The sequence below is a fragment of the Haliotis rubra genome, unplaced genomic scaffold (genome assembly GCF_003918875.1).
Source record: "Haliotis rubra isolate DU_JTF1 unplaced genomic scaffold, ASM391887v1 Scf218, whole genome shotgun sequence".
In the NCBI taxonomy this organism is placed as follows: Eukaryota; Metazoa; Mollusca; class Gastropoda; order Lepetellida; family Haliotidae; genus Haliotis; species Haliotis rubra.
The window spans coordinates 263,006-282,226 of record NW_025766203.1 but is presented as its reverse complement, the minus strand read 5'-3'; the positions used below and the strand labels follow the sequence as shown (position 1 = coordinate 282,226).

The following is a 19,221-nucleotide window of genomic DNA, read 5'->3' as shown; positions in this document are numbered from 1 at the left end:
AAGAACCGGTCCTAAGACGGATCCTTGTGGAACCCCACACGTATGATATGATGGGTCAGATGACAACTAGTCAATGATTACGCACTGACTTCTATCGGACAGGTATGATTTAAACCACTCTAAAGCTGATTAGATTACTGTAATGGACTGCTTGTAGGTCTCAACAAAGCTCAGCTTTTTAAACTGCAAAAAAGTTCAGAATACAACAGCTCGCATTGTTTCTTTAAAATCCTATTGCATCTCGTATTGCCTTTAAGCTCCTCTGCATTGTTTACAAGTGTCTGCACAATATTGCGCCTGGGGTCTGGTGTTGTCCTGCTGGAAGATCATTCCTGTACAATCTGCTGGAGACACGGTATGACGACTGGTTTAACAATATGTTCTCTGAACCTGAGACCCATTAAATTCCCATTGATGAGAAGTAATGGTGTACGTCCAGCACTCGTTATCCCACCCCAAACCATAGCTCCACCTCCTCCAAAACGGTCGGCCTCAACGACAGAGTTCCTAACATCGCCGATAAACTCGGGTTCGGCTATCAGCGCGGTGCAAGAGGAATCTGGACTCGTCAGTGAAGAGAACATGTCTCCACTAACGGACTCTCCACCGCATATGTTGTCTGCACCACTGCAGTCGTAGACGTTGGTGATGTAATGTCAAAATTTGTCGTGAGGCAGGACGTCTAGCACGCATCCCGTGTGCAGCTAGATACTGGCGAATGGTCCTTGGCGATATCCTGTTGACACCAGGAACTGTTCGGGCTGTCAGTGTGGCTGGTTGGAATCTTTGGCCCTAGAGCGCCCGAGAAGAGACCGTCAAAGAGTTACCACCCAAGCCCAGGACCACTGCATCCGGTTGCTCACTTGCGTCAATGTCTTGCCACAGCCGTGGAATGACTGCATAACACACCCTGGTTTGAGAAGAATTTCCGACCAAACTGTCAGGAATCGATTGCATGATGTGGGGATTCGACCAAGAAGGCCAGTTTTCGCCCCTGCTTTGAGAGACTTCCATCGGTGCAGTCGCTTGCGGTGGTGTGGCCGGAAGTGGAACCTTAGAAACTGGAGGCGAGTCAGGTTCAGTGATAAATCACGATTTCTTCTTCAACGGCGAGATGGAAGACAGCGTTTTTACAGTCGGAGAAAAGAACGATTTTGCCCCTAATTGCATTCGACAGGTCGACAGATTCGGCCGGTACAGTGTCATGATGTGGGGTGAGATGTCCAGCACACAAAGATCTGATTAAGTGGTGGTTAAGGGAAATTTGATAGCAAATCGGTACATCAACAAAGTCTTCACACGTCACATGCTTCCGATTATGGATCGACAGAGGAGGTTGTTCAAGCATTACAACGCTACTTCAAATACAGCACGCGTCAAGTTCTGCTACCTTGCCAATTCTAAATTCTAACGTCAATGTCTTGCCATAGCATTCCCGATCAGCAGATCTAAATCCGATAAAACACCTGTGGGATGAACTCGATCGATGTGTATGTCAACCTCAAAACACGCCTCAGACATTGCAGGAAGAATGGGGAAGAATTCCGCAAGAGCGACGTCGTCAAGTTATCCAGTTTGTGCCGAGATGGTGCCCAGGAGTAATTGCTGCCAATTGTGGCCATACAAAGTACTGACTTTGACGACATCATGTGGACTCAAGTAAACAGAAACACAACAATAAAGGCTGTTGTTGTGTTGGCGAACACTTTGTCTATAGACGTGTGAATGTTCACCTTTTTACCATTGAATAATTGCTCTTAAACTAACGCAATAAATTCTTCTAAAAGTGGCATATGCGGTTTTTGTACAAGTCTTGTTGCACTGATGACTACATCTTTCAGTTTTGCGATCTTTTAAAAATGACATTTTTAAAGGAAAAAGAAATTACACGAATGATTTTAGATCATTCGAATTCAGTTCAGCGAAGATTCAAAGTGCTAATTAGGAATAATGAATCATCATCAGGAATACGAAAATTGACAAATAACGTTCATATGCTTGTAGAATCAGCAAAAGTTCTCTTACACTGATACCTTACCTGGTTGTAGACACCTGTACACCCCGCCCCATTGATGTCTCGTTTTATAGGGACACTCTCACTACGTCATACACAGTCACATCGACTAGGGGAATTCCCGAGGTTTGTGTAAACCTGTAGTATACTGAGGCTGATTGGCGAGGCTGACAGTCACTTATATGGAGGCTATAGTGTTGCATGTGTTTCGCGATTCAGTTACCTATTATTGCCCGCGAAATATGCTTTTTTACATCTTTAAGTGTGGGGAAATGACGTTGCGGATGTCACAGTGACCTAAAATAAGGAGTTATTCTCACTGACAGCTTGTTGTTTGTCTTTGCTACCAGGAAGTTCTGGACTTTATGCATTTTTAGAGATGACTGAACCAAAACATCCCAGCCTTAGAAATCGGAGAATTATTGAAAACCAGTTTTACATGTTTGTACCAGTCTCCTTGGTGGATTATTTTGAGCCACTATTACAAACAATGATACTAATAGACAATTTCCATTGAGCAAGACGCCACACAAAAGTTTATTAGAAACGGCCGATGGTACCAACCCGGTCAACAGATCACCTTGCAGACATTCAGTTTCATTTAGCCGATGGAAAATAGTTACACGCTCTATACGCAGTATATACTCTAAAATTATGCTCAGAGGAGAAAAAACTAATTCACATGTAATATGTTATATATGTGACGATTACCATGGAAATTAAACATCTACAGCCAATACATGTCTTTGTTTCTCAGTGTTATTGGTATTAGTGAGTGGGCTTTTACGCTGCTTTTAGCAATATCACAGCAGGGGCATGGCTACCATTGTCAAAAAGGCCCGGGCTTACTCATGATTGTTGCTAAAAAGGTTGGGCAAGCCCTCAATGTTATCTAATATAAAACTTTGCAACCTGTCGTGGTTACACGCAAAAAAATGGCTTGCTACACACATCTGGGGAATCTAACCATAAGACTGGCACACCGTCCGTATTACCAGCATACTCTAGGATTCTTCACAGTACTACCAGTATGTACTTGATTTCGTCGAAGTATTTCCTGTAGTGAGTGAGTTTGGTTTTACGCCGCATTCAGCAATATTCCAGCTATATGGTGTCGGTCTGTAAATAATCGAGTCTGGACCAGACAATCCAGTGATCACAGCATGAACATCGACTTACTCAATTAGGATACGATGACATGTGTCAACCAAGTCAGCGAGCCTGGCCACCCGATGAGTCGCCTCTTACGACGAGCATGGGTTACTGAAGATCAATTCTAACCCAGATTTTCACGTGTTAGTATTTCATGTATTCGAGGTACGTCACAGTTTTTCCTTCAGTGATATTCCATGAGGTTAAATCTAACACTTGTTAACTAGAAATGACAATACAATGTAAACCAGGCTATAGATTGCCAACAACTGAAGGTAGATCACCATACTAGGGACCATGGGGAATAACATACAAACAAAATGTTACATTTTACGAGAAACCTCTTAAGATGGTCAATAAGAGCGAATGATAAAGAAGGTATTAACTCGGTCAACAGATCGCTGGTTGTGAGACAGGCATCCAGACGTGCTTTTCAGTAACTACCTTTCTGACTTTTGAGTGACTCTAGGGACTATCTATGTCAGTTGATAAAGGGGGTTCATTTTCTAGGTCAGGTGCTGAATAACCATTCACTCTTCCTTGTTGAGAGAAGAGGAAGTTTGCCAGCCCAGTTGTGACACACATCAATTCAACCATCGGGTGTATTGTGCACTAGATGGATTTCCTAATGAAGCATGACATACACAGCATATGAAATTCGACTTTTTGTGATATGGTGCGCATACAAGATTAATTTCGCATACTAGTGTATTCATGGGACTTCCTTCATATTTTTTTAATACGATTTACAGTGAGCTTCTGTAAATATATACACATACATAGATGATTTCAGCGGCACTTAACATGTTGACTGCCTCTCAGGAGGATACTCGTAGCATCAATTCTGGCCGAATTTGCCACTACGAGTTATCTCGTAGCTGCATCAGTGGTATTTTAAAACAAGTTTCAAATGTTGGCAAACAGGCACAAGATACAAACGTCTCCTTGCGTTCTTTGTTACCGCCAGGAGACAATTGCTTCTTGTGCCGGTTTGCCAACGTGTGAAACTTGTTTTATAACACCACTGATGTAGCTATGAGATAATTCGTAGTGGCAAACTGGGCCAACATTGACACTACGAGTATACTCGTGGCGGTAATCACCGTGTTAAGCTGATAGAAAATTTTGTCAAGATCAACTGAACTTGTTATTCGAGTGGGGGAATTAAAGGGGAATCACTCTGTGTTATCTGTCCACATGATTTGGATCCATTGCAGTTTCTTCAAGTAAAATGTAACCATGTCATCTTTATTTTTGTTTACAGGAGGTTACATTAATGCCACTGCGGTAAGTGATATGTAACCCTGGAAACAATTATCGCAACATTTATGACTTTTAACCCACATAGCCATTCATTCATATCATTATGATGCGTGTTTGTATGGTTATTCGAGTGCCCCATTTATTAATATAAATAAGTCTGTGACTTTAGTTTTACACCAAACTCAGCAATATCGCAGGTTTATAGCTTCGGTTCTAAATAATCGAGTCTGGACATACAATCCAGTGATCAACATCATGAGCATCGATCTTTGCAATTGGGATGCGATGGCATGTTTCAACCAAGTCAGCGAGTCTGACAACCCGATCCTGTTAGTCGCTTCTTAGAAGCATGGGTTACTGAAGATCAATTCTAACCCGGATCTTAACGGGTTCATTGATATAAGCTATGCAACGAGCATCAAGTTTCAGTAAACTGTTCTCACAGATCGGTCATTTGAAAAATCAATTGATTTCGTAGTGGATAAGCAAATGTGAGGCCTTCTCAACATCTATCGACTATATGCTGATTGGCCAGAAGATATCAGTAAACTTAATGACGTCAAGAACCGTCGGCGTTCATGCTGACCAACATCACGAGGAGTGAGTGAGTGAGTTAAAATTTATCGGAACATCGGCAATATTTCAGCCATATCGTGACGAGAGAACCTTATACAGCAATAAAAAGGTATGAAATGTATTTAAAGGTTATAAAATCCTGTCGTCAAAGGACAGTACAACAACTAGTACATCACATTTTATTTAAAACTAGTTAGGGAGCATATAAAATAGTAAACTGTTTAGTGACAACGCAATATAAAAATGGGCTATAGATCGCCAACAACTGAAGGTAGGTCACCATACCAGGGACTTACCATGGGGACTTACAATGCTTTTGCTACTTGCATGGACCCTAGCTGGATTTACACCACCCATTAGCAGCTGGCGATTGTAGGACAATTTAGCCCAAAATAAAACCATAAAAATACCTCGTTGTAAAAAAGGTTGGTAAGTTTGAATGTACTTTGAAAGTTTTGGATCTTACGTACCCTCTCAGGAGGACAATGGTTTTACGATAATTTAACCCCCTTTGAGGATACAGCCACTAACAATCTCAGTTGTATAATCTAAACTACCATTTATAAAATACCACTCATCTACTTACAAAACATATTATTCAAAATTTATCTAGTAGTTCTATTTCTTTTTAAAATAAATATTAAATGAAAATTAACATTATAAAAATGATCCTTAATTGTTTGGACATTGAAATATTTATCCCTTGTGATGGAAAAATCAATGGACATACAAGCAGGACATGCTTGACCGTGAACACGAGGAATATACGTTGTCAACGTTGTTTCAACGTAAGAAACTAACAAAATGTCAACTTATTGTTTCCTTGGTAAATTTGATACATAATATATATTGGTAATAGGTATCCAACTTAGCATCTATCATTTCTGAACATTAATTTGATAAAAGATCCAGATCGACCTAGTTCTAGATATAAATCTAACATATTGTTTGATTGTGCATCGATCGGAATGAAATGTTACGTAAATCGTAATTGAAAATGAAAAAATAAATGATTTTAGGTATAAAGTCATCATTTATCCGAAATGCTTTAAATTTGATATTTTCCCACAAAACTGTCAAAATTTTATAATTTCCGACAATTTGCTTTCAAACACATGCCAGATGTTGACCTACCGATCGCCTCGTTTGGTCATATCCGGACATGCGCACAATAATCGCGCTCACAAAGACAGTTGATCGTTGTTAAAAAAAAAGTACTGTCGGAAATAGAAAAAAACTGTATTTTCTCATTTATCTCTACAATTTATGTAGTTGATATGTGAAAGTGTGAAATATCTGTTAATCTAAGTTCGGCCTAACTACAGTCTCAGTGGTAGAGAGATAGGAAACGGAGAAAAGGGACTTTACTGAAGGGAAATTAGTGCAGAAATGAGCAATGGGTCCAAAAAGACTTATTTGGAACAGACCATGGCTTTATGCAAATTAGTGTGCGACGATATTGTATTACAAAGGACACTTTTTAAATGCCCAATTTGAAATTAGACTTAGATTCATTATAAACGATAGCTGACGTAAAAATAATAACTTTTATGCCGAAACTATTAAGGATGTAGCTACCATGCAGTCTCACTGTCACTATAAAAAGAAACAGATAGGATGGGGTCGTCTCAAAAGCAAAACATGGGGTCGGGCTTGGGGATAGAGATATCAGCTAAGATAAGATAATCCTTTAGGGCAATTATACTGGGGAGGTACATGGCACGTCATAACAATTTACAAATAATATCCAGTCCTGTCGATCTTCGGGTGGTCATGCCACCTATATACTACGATGCGTTTCTATGGTTTTCGGGTATCATACTCTTTTACATATCTCAACATAAACTATATAAAACTATATGAAAGAAAGACACGTTAGATGTTAATCAATAGATGAGGCATAGTCAACACACATGAAAAAGCACAAAATATCTCTTTGAGATGACCCCTTGTGTCTGTAGGCAGAATATGCATTTCATGCCAGGTGAGTCGACGGTCCGTCGTCATACCTGGCTGAGCGACCTAATTGCTATCTATAGTCTGATCTATTCTTTTCAGCAGCTTTTTAGTTTTTTTTCAAAGTTTTGCCCGATTTTACGAGTAAACATGCTTTTCTGGATATCGTATTACGCATCCCACTGAACGCCCAGTTAGGCCGCAGTGGGTTATTTCGACATATGCTATTTGCAATTGTGTAAATTTTGGGGATACAGAGTAACAGCCTAAAAACAGAGTTTTTCTATTTCCGACAGTACTATTTATAGTTCGGCGTTTCACTTGGGCGAATTTCAACGCAATATCGTTTTATTTTCAACAGCTTCACGGCATGCTGGTGTTTATTTGGTAAGTATGTCCTTCATGTATAATGAAAACCTAAGAATGTTGTTTAAATCTAACATGTTAATGTAGCAGGAAACTCCGAATTTGGGCTGATGTTTATCTCATAAGATTACCGGTATGTCACGTACGTGTTTCTCAATTTCGTGGAAGCCCATGTTTTCCATGAACTTGTTTTGTTATTTTTCAATATTATTGCATGCATATATTTGGCATTTCATTATATAATCGAATAAGATTTCCTTTCGTACACATCACCTGATTTGGATTTTGCAAATATACATCTTTAAATAATCAATGAATACATCTATATAAGGGCAGCTATACAAAATCAAATAGAATCTAACAACATTTTATATTACATCACATTATCATAAAAATTTGTTCGTTTGATTAGATCTTTTAGTAAATTGTGCATTGAACCCTGTCAGCATATGTATATTAATTTGTGTGTGTGTATGTGTGTGTGTGTGTGTGTGTGTGTGTGTGGAATGGAGAATGGCGAAAGGAAATCTTCCTCAGATCATGCAACAAAAATTCACATCAATATGTCTTGTGCAAGTCTTTGTGAAGGGTGAAATTGTATATAATTTACTTGAAATTTTATTTATTTACAAAATGTGTAACTTCACTAATGATTCTTTGATGGGACAATTAACAAAACTGCACCCATAGACTTTCATTCTTACACTGGTTTTGAAGGGATGTGATGATCTATATCTCTTAATGGTTAAAATGTTACATATAAAAGAAGTAATTTAGAAAGGAACATTTAATTATGAAAAATAAGATTTATCTTCAATGGAAGATTGGGTGGCATCAATTTTGTGGATAACATGAAAGGAGCAATGCTAAGGTAACAAGTTTTTAACATTTCACTTGTTTGCCAGTATCGCCATCACAAAGATTAAGAGAAAGATGATAATGCTCTTTCATTACCACCCAATTTGTTTTGTCATCCTGTAATGTACAAAACTGCTTTTGTTACAATTTATGACTCCTGTTAGCAAAATTGCTACATCAGTACAACACCTATTTAATTTAAAATAATCATTTACGGGAATCTCTAAAAACTAAATCTGACAGAATAACAACAAACTTCCATTGTTTTGCAGGACAATGTCAAACAATTTGATGTCAAGAATGAATGTTGATGGGTGAAACAGCAAGTTTTCTTTTAAGAATACAAGATTGTTTTCAGTCATCTCTGGTATGTTAATTACCAAATGCTCTTTGTTAGCATTTTCATCATGACCATAGCAAATAATATATGACAGTAAAGCATCGTCTAATTCATTCTAATTCATAGTCTAATTGAATAATCAACTTGCAATTGAGGATTTTCTTTGAAAATGTTTCAAGAAGACTCCATTCCTTTAGTTAAATATATAAATTGTTTACACTATAAAAGTACTTTTCCTCATATTTTGTATGGATGCTGTTCATATGCCACATGCCAAGTCACAGCAGTGAAATGAACCTTTCAAGTGATTGATTAAACAAATACTTTAATCAATTAAAGACACTATTTCTTCCATATACATGTATTTAAATATAAATATTTCAGAATGTGTCCTATCTCAGGATGGGAATGCATCCGAAGCAAATTTCAAGAAAGAGTTAGGAAACTTTCTGAAGTATCCACCGTCAGGGCTGGGAGTGGCAGAAAGACGACAAGCTAATAATTGTGTTTTTGGAGTTGTAATTGTGTTGAAAGATCTGAACTGTGGTATTGAAATTGGTGGCGTAAATGTCAGTTTAATGCTATATGCAGATGATATTGTGATATTAGCACAACAGAGATCACCTACAGACTATGTCATGTATGATGTTTCACATTATGCTTTAAATTTAGTCTAAAGTAAACAATTTCTCTCCGTGTGTGTGTTAATAAAGATTTCATGAAAAGTGACTTGTTTTATGTGCTGTCTTCAGGTAAAGTTCATGGTCATCTTAGATTCCTTTCATGGTGAAAGTAATTGCATTGTATTTATTTAGGGGTCTATGTAATAGCTGAAATTAAGGCAAAATATCTTCTCGGGACGATTTCCTTCTTTTCAAGATAAAAATACAACAGTAAATAGTTTTTTTTAATTTGGAATACTCTTTCCTTCTTACTGGAATTATACTTCCAACTGACATAAAACTTAATGAACATTATATTGAATGTGGAATTTTAACCAAGTATTTTATGGGGTAAATATTTTTACTGTAATTTTCTGTTCGCTGTTTATTGCAGGTAGCTTTTTGGGTATTTTAACTGGATGCATGAGTTTAGTGCTACTTTAGTGTAGTTTAAATCTGAATTGCGAGTCTATTTACAGGAATGCGGAATACAATTGTAACCTTGGTTGAATTTTCACGTGTTTACGTTAGATTTCTAAATATAAAAAAACTCCCATACACAACCACGGAACAATCCATGTTCAGCGTTAATGATATGTAAAACTTCAACGTTGATTCCACGTCGGATATCTACGTCTAAAAAGTTTCATATACAACCTATTTTCAACGTTGATTCCACGTCGGATATCTACGTCTAAAAAGTTTCATATACAACCTATTTTCAACCTAATTTCAACCTTGAGGACCAACCTATTCTCAACGTTGAAACAACGTTGATTTGCCCGCTGGGATACGCTTGTATGATCGAAGGAAGTTCTATTATACATAAAGCTTACCTGGTTGTAGACGCCTGTACACCCCGCACAACTTCTGAATCCAAACTTTATGGGGACACTCTCACTACGTCATACACAGGCAATCAACCATCCATAGGGGAATTCCCGAGGTTTACATAGACTTGTTTCATATTGAGGCTGATGGGCGAGGCTGACAGCTATTTGTATAGAAGCTTCAGTATAACGTGTGGCTTCGCGCCTCAGTGATCTATAATGTACACAATTGTTGCAATACACACACGCTGGTTGGCCATCTTTGCCACCAGGAAGTTCTTACAAAGTAGGTACATAACCTTTGCCATAATAGAGATGACTAAACTAATCCATCACAGCCTTAGATATCGGGGAATCGTTCAAAACCAGTTTAACATGCTTACACTACTGCCTAAAAATTCATTCCCCTTGAACGCGTTCAAAACGCGTGTAACACGCATTGGACACGGGTGTGCAACGCGTTTAAGACTCGTGTCACACGGGTGTGCAATGTGTTTGAGTCTCGTGTCACACGTGTGTGCAACGAGACACACATGCGTCTACCACGCGTGTAACACGGGACCAACTTTCAGTTGAATTTGACGAAAAGCGTTAGGGTTGGAAACTTAAAATTGTATGAATTTTGAATTCGGAAATTTGCCAGATGAACTACGGGATGGTTTTAGTTGGTACCTGTTTTGTTAAAGTTTATGTTTTGTTTTTTGTATTGTTAAAGTTAGTACTTGTTTTGTTTATTGTTATGTTTTGATTGTAAGTTAGTTTGGTGGATTTGTTAACGAATATTTTGTGCCTCTTTTACTAATAATAATACAAATAGACAATTTCCATAGAGGAAGGCTCACACAAACGTTTGCTGGAACCACAGGCTGGAATTAACCCGGTCAAAGGATCAACCAACATGCAATCAGGCAGTATTATCACTTCACTTGGACATTTTCAACGCAAGGTTAGGCCTTCTCAAAAGCATCTGCCGCCATATACTGGAATATAAAACTAAACTCACTCACTCACTCAAAAGCATGTAATCAAACCGGGTACCACGTTCGGCCCTGTTGTTAACAAGTCAGCCACTTAAGGTATTTATTTTCACATGAGCTTTTATCAAGCACAACAACACTTTTCATAAAATAAGCTTGTGCTCCAAAGAAAGTATGCAGTGTGTTTGTCTAAACTTGAAAAGAAAAGAAAAGCATACATAAATGAACCTCTGTTTAATTTCAATAGATATTCAATTCTACAGCAAATGTACACAATTTCATTTCATACAAAGTCGAAAGAGAAGTTTGACTTACACCGAAAGACACATGGTATCATAGTCTGGACGTTTACACAAAGCAACAAGGTGGGGGTTTTTTTTCTGCAAAATGTCATCAAATGAATCGATAGTGAGTGTGGCCACCACTGGCTTCAATACTCGCCACAACGCGTCGACGCATTGATGATGGCGTTAGGCGTGATCCGTTGCCATTCCTGTAGGGTACATTGTTCCAGTTGTTGAGCGGTGACAGGTGGCGCTGGTAGTCTTCTGATTTGCCGATCCTGGTAGTCCCTAGTCTAAGTAAACTTAGGCTCAGTATTATTCGTTACACTGCTATACTGAGTCTAACAAACCCTAGTAGAAGGTGGCGTCGACTAACCTTTTGAATTCACTAATCAGGACACAGCTTAACAAATCGCGAAAGTTAACATTCGCAGATACCGTTTGAACTTTTACCTCGAAAACTCGAACGATTCCGAACGATATTTTCCGCACGATCGCATCCGAGTGACACAGATGGAGGACGCCATTATTCACAACAGTGAATATACAGTCGCTGAAAGTAGCGTTTTGTCAATATTTCCAGCATTTTGCGAAAATATATGCTAATAGTAACCATGTCATGGGATGGTGTAAATCCAATTAGGGTCCATGCAGGTAGCAAGGTCCTGTAAGTTGCCATGGTCCCTAGTATGGTGATCTACATTCAGTTCTTGGCGATCTATAGCCTGTTTTTATCCTTTATTGTCCTCTATATTTAAAACCCTTTTGTAGATTTAATTACTAGTTTTAAATATCTATCTGCGATAGACTAGTTGCTGCACTTTCTTTTGCAGGCAGGTAAGTATATAAGTTTGCTTTTATTTCATGTATACATTTACAAATTTACAACTTTCATAGTCACGATATGGCTGAAATACTGCCGATGAGACCTTAAATTTTAACTCACTCACTCACTCACTCAAAATGCCTCAAAGAAGTTATGATCACCTGTTTGGACACAAAAATATAAACATCGCCAACTCCTGCTCAAATAATGTTCATCAGTATATTTGCGAGTCCATATTCAGTTGGTATTTGTAACCTGACGAAACAGAGCTTTAAACACTAGACTGCAAACCTCCAAGGGGTTTAAGGGAGGGGGGTTAGTGAGTGAGACAGGCCTCCAGAAGTGATCCTTGAGAAGTGATCTAGTTAGTATGACAAAAGCCAGATAAACTACCTTTCCGACTTTTGAGAATTGCCCCGTGGAGGGAACAGGCACCTGGGACTGTCTATTACTGTTGAGAAAGCGAGTTTATTTTCTACCTATTTTGTTCAATAGCTGTTCAACCTTCCTTGTTGAGAGAACAGGAAGTCTGTCTGCCCAGTTGTGACACACACCACATCAAATATCGTGGTGTATTGTGCACTAAATGGGTTTCCCATTGAAGCATGACATATACAGCATCTTGAATGCACGGGTTTTGTGTTATTTGTGCAGTTTATTTTAGTAAGTGGATTCATGGGACTTCCTTCATATATATTAGGGTTTGGATATGATTACAGTAAGCTTCAGTAAACATACAGATTTTTTTTCAGAGTAAAGTGAGCTGACAGAAAATGCTCGGTGCACGATCAACTCAACTTGTTATTCGAGTCCGGGAATTAAGGGGGAATCACTCTGTAGTATTCGTCCACATGATTTGGAATCATTGCAGTTTCTTACCGTAAAACGTAGCCATGTCATCTTTGTTTTGTTTACATGAGGTTACATTAACGCCACTGTGGTAAGTGATATGTAACCTTGAAAACAATTATTGCAGCATTTATGACTTTTAACCCATATAGCCATTCATTCATATCATAAGTAAGTGAGTGAGTTAACATTTAACATCACATCGGCAATATTTCAGCCATATCGTGACGAGAACATATAATATTGAAATGAAATATATGTATATTATAAAAACCTGCCGACGAAGGACAGTAAAACAACTAGAATATCACAGATATGTATGTAAAACTAGTAAATAAATCTAAAAACGTTTTACCTATAGGGGAAAAAAACAATACAGTGTAAAATGGGCTATAAATCGCAAATAACTGAAGGTAGATCACCGTACCAGGGACCATGGGGACTTACATTACTTTTGCTACCTGCATGGACCCTAGTTGGATTTACACCCATCCCTTCAGAAATTGGTGACAGAAGAGAAATCTAGCCATAAATTAAAAGCACACATATTCTACGATTAAAAACGTGGCAAGCCTAAATTTACTCTAAATGTGTTGGGACTTACGTACCCTCTCAGGAGGACAATAATTTTACAATACTTCAACCCCCTTTGAGGGTACAGCCACTAACAATCGAAGTTGATAATCTAAACTACCAATTATAAAACCTTATCTATTTACAAAACATATATCAAAATTCATTTAACAGATCTATCTCTTTTAAAAAATCAATGATTAAATGATAATTAACATTACTAAAATGGTCCTTTTACTGTTTTGACATTAAAATATATATCCCTTTATGATGGAGAATTCAACACAGTCACATTCATATCATAAGTATGCGTGTCTGTATGATTATTTTGAACATTCCGGTGCCCCATTTAGCGATGTAAGATATGCACGAGTAACGATTAAAGGCGGGTATCACGTGCAGTTCGTCTTAGTAAACTGTACTCACAGATCGATAACTTGGCAAATCAATTGATTTCGTTGTTGATAAGCAAATATGGGGACTTCCCAACATCCGACTATATGCCGATTGGCCAGAAGATATCAGCAAACTGATGATGATATGAACCGTCAACGCTCATGCGACCAATTTGATTTTGTTTACATAAACAAATTACAAATGAAAGCAGAACAATACAAATCTCAGGTGCGTAATTTCCTTCCTGATTGCATGCGAGCATGTGTATATGGCGTTGATCTTTGCTGCTCATTCTTTCAGTCACTGGTTTGTCGGATCATGATAAAACATTCAGTCTCATTCTACACTTTAGTCGATAAAAAGGGAAAATAGTTGTTATCTCTATACTCAGTACCTACACTACTGACACTATCATGTTTACAAACATCTATAGGTAATACGCGTGTTTGTCGGTATTAGTGAGTGAGTCAGTTAGGAGATAAACATCATGTGTTGGACAATTTCCGGATGTTATTGAGTATTTGAAGCACGGGAATTCATTTGGAACCGACGGCGTCAGCAAATCCTACTTTAAGTGTGGTCAGACTCGCTGACTTGGTTGACACGTGTCATTGTATTCAAGTTGCGAAGATCGATGCTCATGACATTGATCACTGGATTGTCTTGTCCAGACTCGATTATTTACAGACCGCCGCCATATAGCTGGAATACTGCTGAGTTGTTGTATCCAGAGGTCTGTGAGAGTAATATCCTCTATTTTGAATTATGACATTATCACACATTGTTGTTATGATTTCAAATGTATACCTGTATGAGTTTGGCGATTGTTGTTGTGGGAAAATGCATATTAGGGGAATTTAGATGACTCCAACCCCATGACCTGGGTCGGAAGGGGATTATTGGCCCATTCTCACTGTCCAAATTATGTTCACACAAAGGTCAACTTGCGTGATGACGCCATGAAACCAAAATGGATTATTCTTCAACCTCTATTGTGCGGCGTTAACCAACGACCAATCCAAACCTACTTTAAATGTAAAAGGGATGCGGTGATGCCACTATTTTGGCTGCCATTACAGCAGCGTTTTAAATTCCCGCCGGCCCGACAGTCCGAACGGTCTATTTTCCTCTCGGGCGGTCAAATGTCAAAAGTAGCTCTGTCCGGTGGTCTGATAGATATTTTTACCCCTAAGAGTAAATATTTCCATAATATCAGACAGGTTCTCTTGTCGTCAGTTTGAGGTGTTTAAGATAATTATGTTAAACTACTTACGATTGGACAGTTCATGTTACGATAACCAATCACAATCATGCACTTTCAGTTTACCTCACAGTTTTAATTGTCAAACTCGGTGCATTGCCTGTTAGTGCTATGTATTTCTTTGAGAGGCATTTTAGAAGTTGTGAAGATGAAGGAAAACTAAGTTCTATGGATAGTCAACTTCTTTATTGCAATGAGTGCGACGTTTCGGTGTAGGTACTAACACCGTTATCAAACAAGTGATACAACAATTTGAAACAAGGATAAACTGTGTACAATATGTAAAATCCATTTCTGGTGTCCCCTGCTGTGATATTCCTATAAACTGTGTCCATACCTACTCACTGATACCAATAATACCGAGACTGAAACAAACACATGTATTAGCTGTAGATGTTTAATTTCCATTGTAATTTTCACATATATAACATATTACATGTGAATTAGTTTTCTATGTACTGGTGAAATGAAACTGAATGTCTGCACGTTGATTTGATGACCGGGTTGGTACCATAGGGCGGTTTTAATAAACGTTTGTGTGGCTTCTTACTCCATGGAAATTGTCTATTAGCATCAATGTTTGTAAAAGTGTTGCAATATAATCCACCCAAGAGACTGACCTTTTAAACATGTTCAACCGGTTTTCAATAATTCTCCGATTTCCAAGACTGTGATTTATTTGTTTAGTCATCTCTAAAATGTAAAAAAGTCAATGTCTCAACTTTGAAAGCACTTCCTGGTGGCAGAGACGAACAACGAGCTGCCAGTGATAATAAATCTTGATAATCGGTCGCTGTGACATACGCAAATTCATTTCCCAATGATGTAAAAATCATATTTCGCACGCAACAATAGGTAACTGAATCACGAAGCCGGACGCAACACTATAGCCTTTATATACGTGGCCGTCAGCCTCGCCAATCAGCCTCAGCATGCTTCATGTTTACACAAACCTCGGGAATTCGGTGTATTCCCATACTGCCTACAGTTCCAAACTGCCTACAGGTTAAAACTACATGGTACGGTCCAGTGATCAGGAAGTGAATTTACTGGGAATACACCGATCTGACTTGTTCTACCCTGCTAAAATTAACTCAAACTCTTTGTTCTTTCTCTACAAACCGCCAACGGCGGTACATGAGATAAACGTATATACTTTTACATAATATACAAGATAGCAGCTTACACGATAGAAAGATATAAGATAATTACAATATTTCATTTCTTAAATGCATTAAATACATGATTCAGTAATTTAGAAAGGCCTTTAAGGTCGCTTATGCTGGTAGTAGACAAGAGTTTCTTAAAGATGGAAAATTTTGGAAATTCTAGGTATTTAGTGTTCAGAGACTGACGTCGCAGTTGGAGAATAACTTCACATCTACATAAGTAGTGAAACTCGTCTCCAACAGCGTTTAATACACAAAGTGGACATTGTCTGTCTTCACGTGGAATGCCCAACCATCGGCCTGTCTCAATTGGTAATTTATGGTTAGATGTTCTAAACTTCAAAATTGGGTAGTATATATTTTTTGGAAGCAGAAGATATTTTTCTAGGATTGGTTGGGTTTTGAAATATTTATAATAATCCCCTTGGAACTTGAATCAACATTTGACTTCCAATTTGGAAAAACTGGGCTCTATAGGTGTTTTCAACCATTGAGACAAGCCAGGGCGTCGAGCATACAGACGGATTTAGAAACACGTAGGACAGACCGCAGTTATCAAGGATATGTTTCACAAAACGTAGCCATGGAACTTTATTTGTATTGTCACAGATGTGGTTAACACGGTTATATATAATCTGGGATGGCTTCCAATATGTGTTCTCAGAGGCTAATTTATGCCAATGTGAAATAAATCGCTTATAGATTTTAATACTCAGAGGCTCTCTTCCAAATTCACATAAAAGCATATAATTTGGGGTGCTATGTCTCAAACCGGATGCTAATTTCAGAAATTTTAAGTGAAATCTTTCTATTATTTCTAAGTTCTCGTGTCCCCATATTTCTGAGCCATACAATAGAATTTGAACAACCATAACATCAAATGCATCGAAAAGGCAATCTAAAGGTAAATTAACATTCCTGGATTTCTTTAAAAGGCAATACATTGCTTTGGTGGCGCTTTCCGTGAGTGATTTAATTGCTTGGACAAATCGCCCATTCCTATGGAATTTAATTCCAAGGTAATCGTATGTATCTACAATATTTATGGTTTCAGTTCCATAGGTAATGTGGAGTTTCGAAGATTTCGCGGGGCCGCTTCCAAAGATTTAGTCATCTCTAAAATGTAAAAAAGTCAATGTCTCAACTTTGAAAGCACTTCCTGGTGGCAGAGACGAACAACGAGCTGCCAGTGATAATAAATCTTGATAATCGGTCGCTGTGACATACGCAAATTCATTTCCCAATGATGTAAAAAAAATCATATTTCGCACGCAACAATAGGTAACTGAATGACGAAGCCGGACGCAACACTATAGCCTTTATATAATGCATAAGTGGCCGTCAGCCTCGCCAATCAGCCTCCAGCACGCTTCATGTTTACAAAATCTCGGGAATTCGGTGAATTCCCATACTGCCTACAGTTCCAAGCTGTCTACGGGTTAAAACAATATCCAGTGATCAGGAAGTGAAGTTACTGGGAATACACCGACCTGACTTGTTCTACCTTCTAAAATGAACTTGACCAGTAAGTTGATTAATGAACTGACCTGTTCTATGGTTTCTTCCCACTCTGCCTACAGAAGTTTAAAAACGATAAGTGTTGGTTGTAAGTCATCTTTATTCATTCTGAGAATTCTCAGTCCTTACATGGAGACATGTATATATCATGAAAAAACTGATAAGTTTTACAGTCTTTTACTGATTTTACAGTCTTTTACTGTGGGCAGTATGGGACCTAACCGGGAATTCCCCTTGTTGATGTGCCTGTGTATGACGAAGTGCGACTGTCCCTATAAAATGAGACATCAAGTTTGGATTCAAAATTTGTGCAGGGTGTACAGGCGTCTACAACCAAGTAAGGTATATGCGTAATAGAGCTCATGCTGTTTCTACAAGCATATTATGAACGTTATTTGTCATTTTTTTAATTCCTGATGATGATTCATTATTCCTAATTAACACTTTGACACATGGCTGAACTGAATTTGAATGATCTAAAATAATTGATTTCGCGTAATTACTTTTTCCTATAAAAATGTCATTTTCAAACAATAGCAAAATTGAAAACATAGTCATCAGTGCGACAAGACTATTGTTAAAAGTCATTTATTGCGGTAGTTTTAAGAGCAAATATTTTGGTGAAAATTCACACGTCTATAGAGAAAGAGTTCACCAAAACAACAGCAGCCTTTATTTTTGTTGTGTTTTCTGTGTATTTGAGTCCACAACATGGCGTCAGTACTTTGTATGGCGACCATTGGCAGCAATTACTTCTCGGCACCGTCTCTGGCGGAATTCTTCCCCATTCATCCTGCAATGCAATGGCCAGTTGTGTAGTGTCTGAGAGATGAGTTTAGACGTTGACGTACACATCGATCGAGGTCATCCCATAGGTGTTCTATCGGATTTAGATCTGGTGATCGGAACTGCAATGGCAAGACACTGACGTTAGAATTGGCAAGGTAGTGGACCGTAACGCGTGCTGTATGTGAAGTAGCGTTGTCATGCTGGAACAACTCCCTCCGTCGGTCCATAATAGGAAGCATGCGACGTGCAAGCACTTCGTTGATGTACCGATTTGTTATCAATTTCCCTGAACCACCACTAAATCAGATATTTGTATACTGGATATCCCACCCCACACCATGACGCTGACTCCACCGATCTCTCGATCTGACGAATGCAGCTAGGGGCAAAACGTGTGAGTGAGTGAGTTAAAATTTTAAGTCACTTTGGCAATATTTCAGCCATATCGTGACTAAAACAATAAATACACTATAATTATGTTTATAAAATCTGTCGCCAAGGACAATAAAACAACGATACTGAAAGGCAAAAGAATCGTCGTAATATTGGAGATGACATTTAA

The 19,221-nt window shown here is 38.3% G+C and overlaps 1 protein-coding gene and 1 long non-coding RNA gene across 7 annotated transcripts in view; both read right to left on the bottom strand.

The window, feature by feature from the left end:
* Positions 1-19,221, bottom strand: part of LOC124277081 (von Willebrand factor D and EGF domain-containing protein-like) — a 174,675-nt gene that overhangs the window by 22,591 nt on the left and 132,863 nt on the right. For 3 of the 6 annotated variants that reach the window (XM_046712726.1, XM_046712729.1, XM_046712730.1), the window contains exon 1: positions 10,024-10,120. The exons of 1 other annotated variant lie outside the window; for it this stretch is intronic. The gene's annotated coding sequence lies outside the window, so the exon portion shown is untranslated. Of the gene's footprint in view, positions 1-2,038; positions 2,139-10,023; positions 10,121-19,221 lie in introns of those variants that run through there. 2 more of the 6 variants (XM_046712731.1, XM_046712727.1) reach the window with 2 other exon arrangements.
* LOC124277086 lies at positions 11,570-18,490 on the bottom strand. The gene is made up of 3 exons (XR_006898743.1): positions 18,093-18,490; positions 13,562-13,564; positions 11,570-11,580 (listed from the first exon to the last, which is right to left on the bottom strand). It is a non-coding gene; the product is annotated as an uncharacterized LOC124277086 (long non-coding RNA).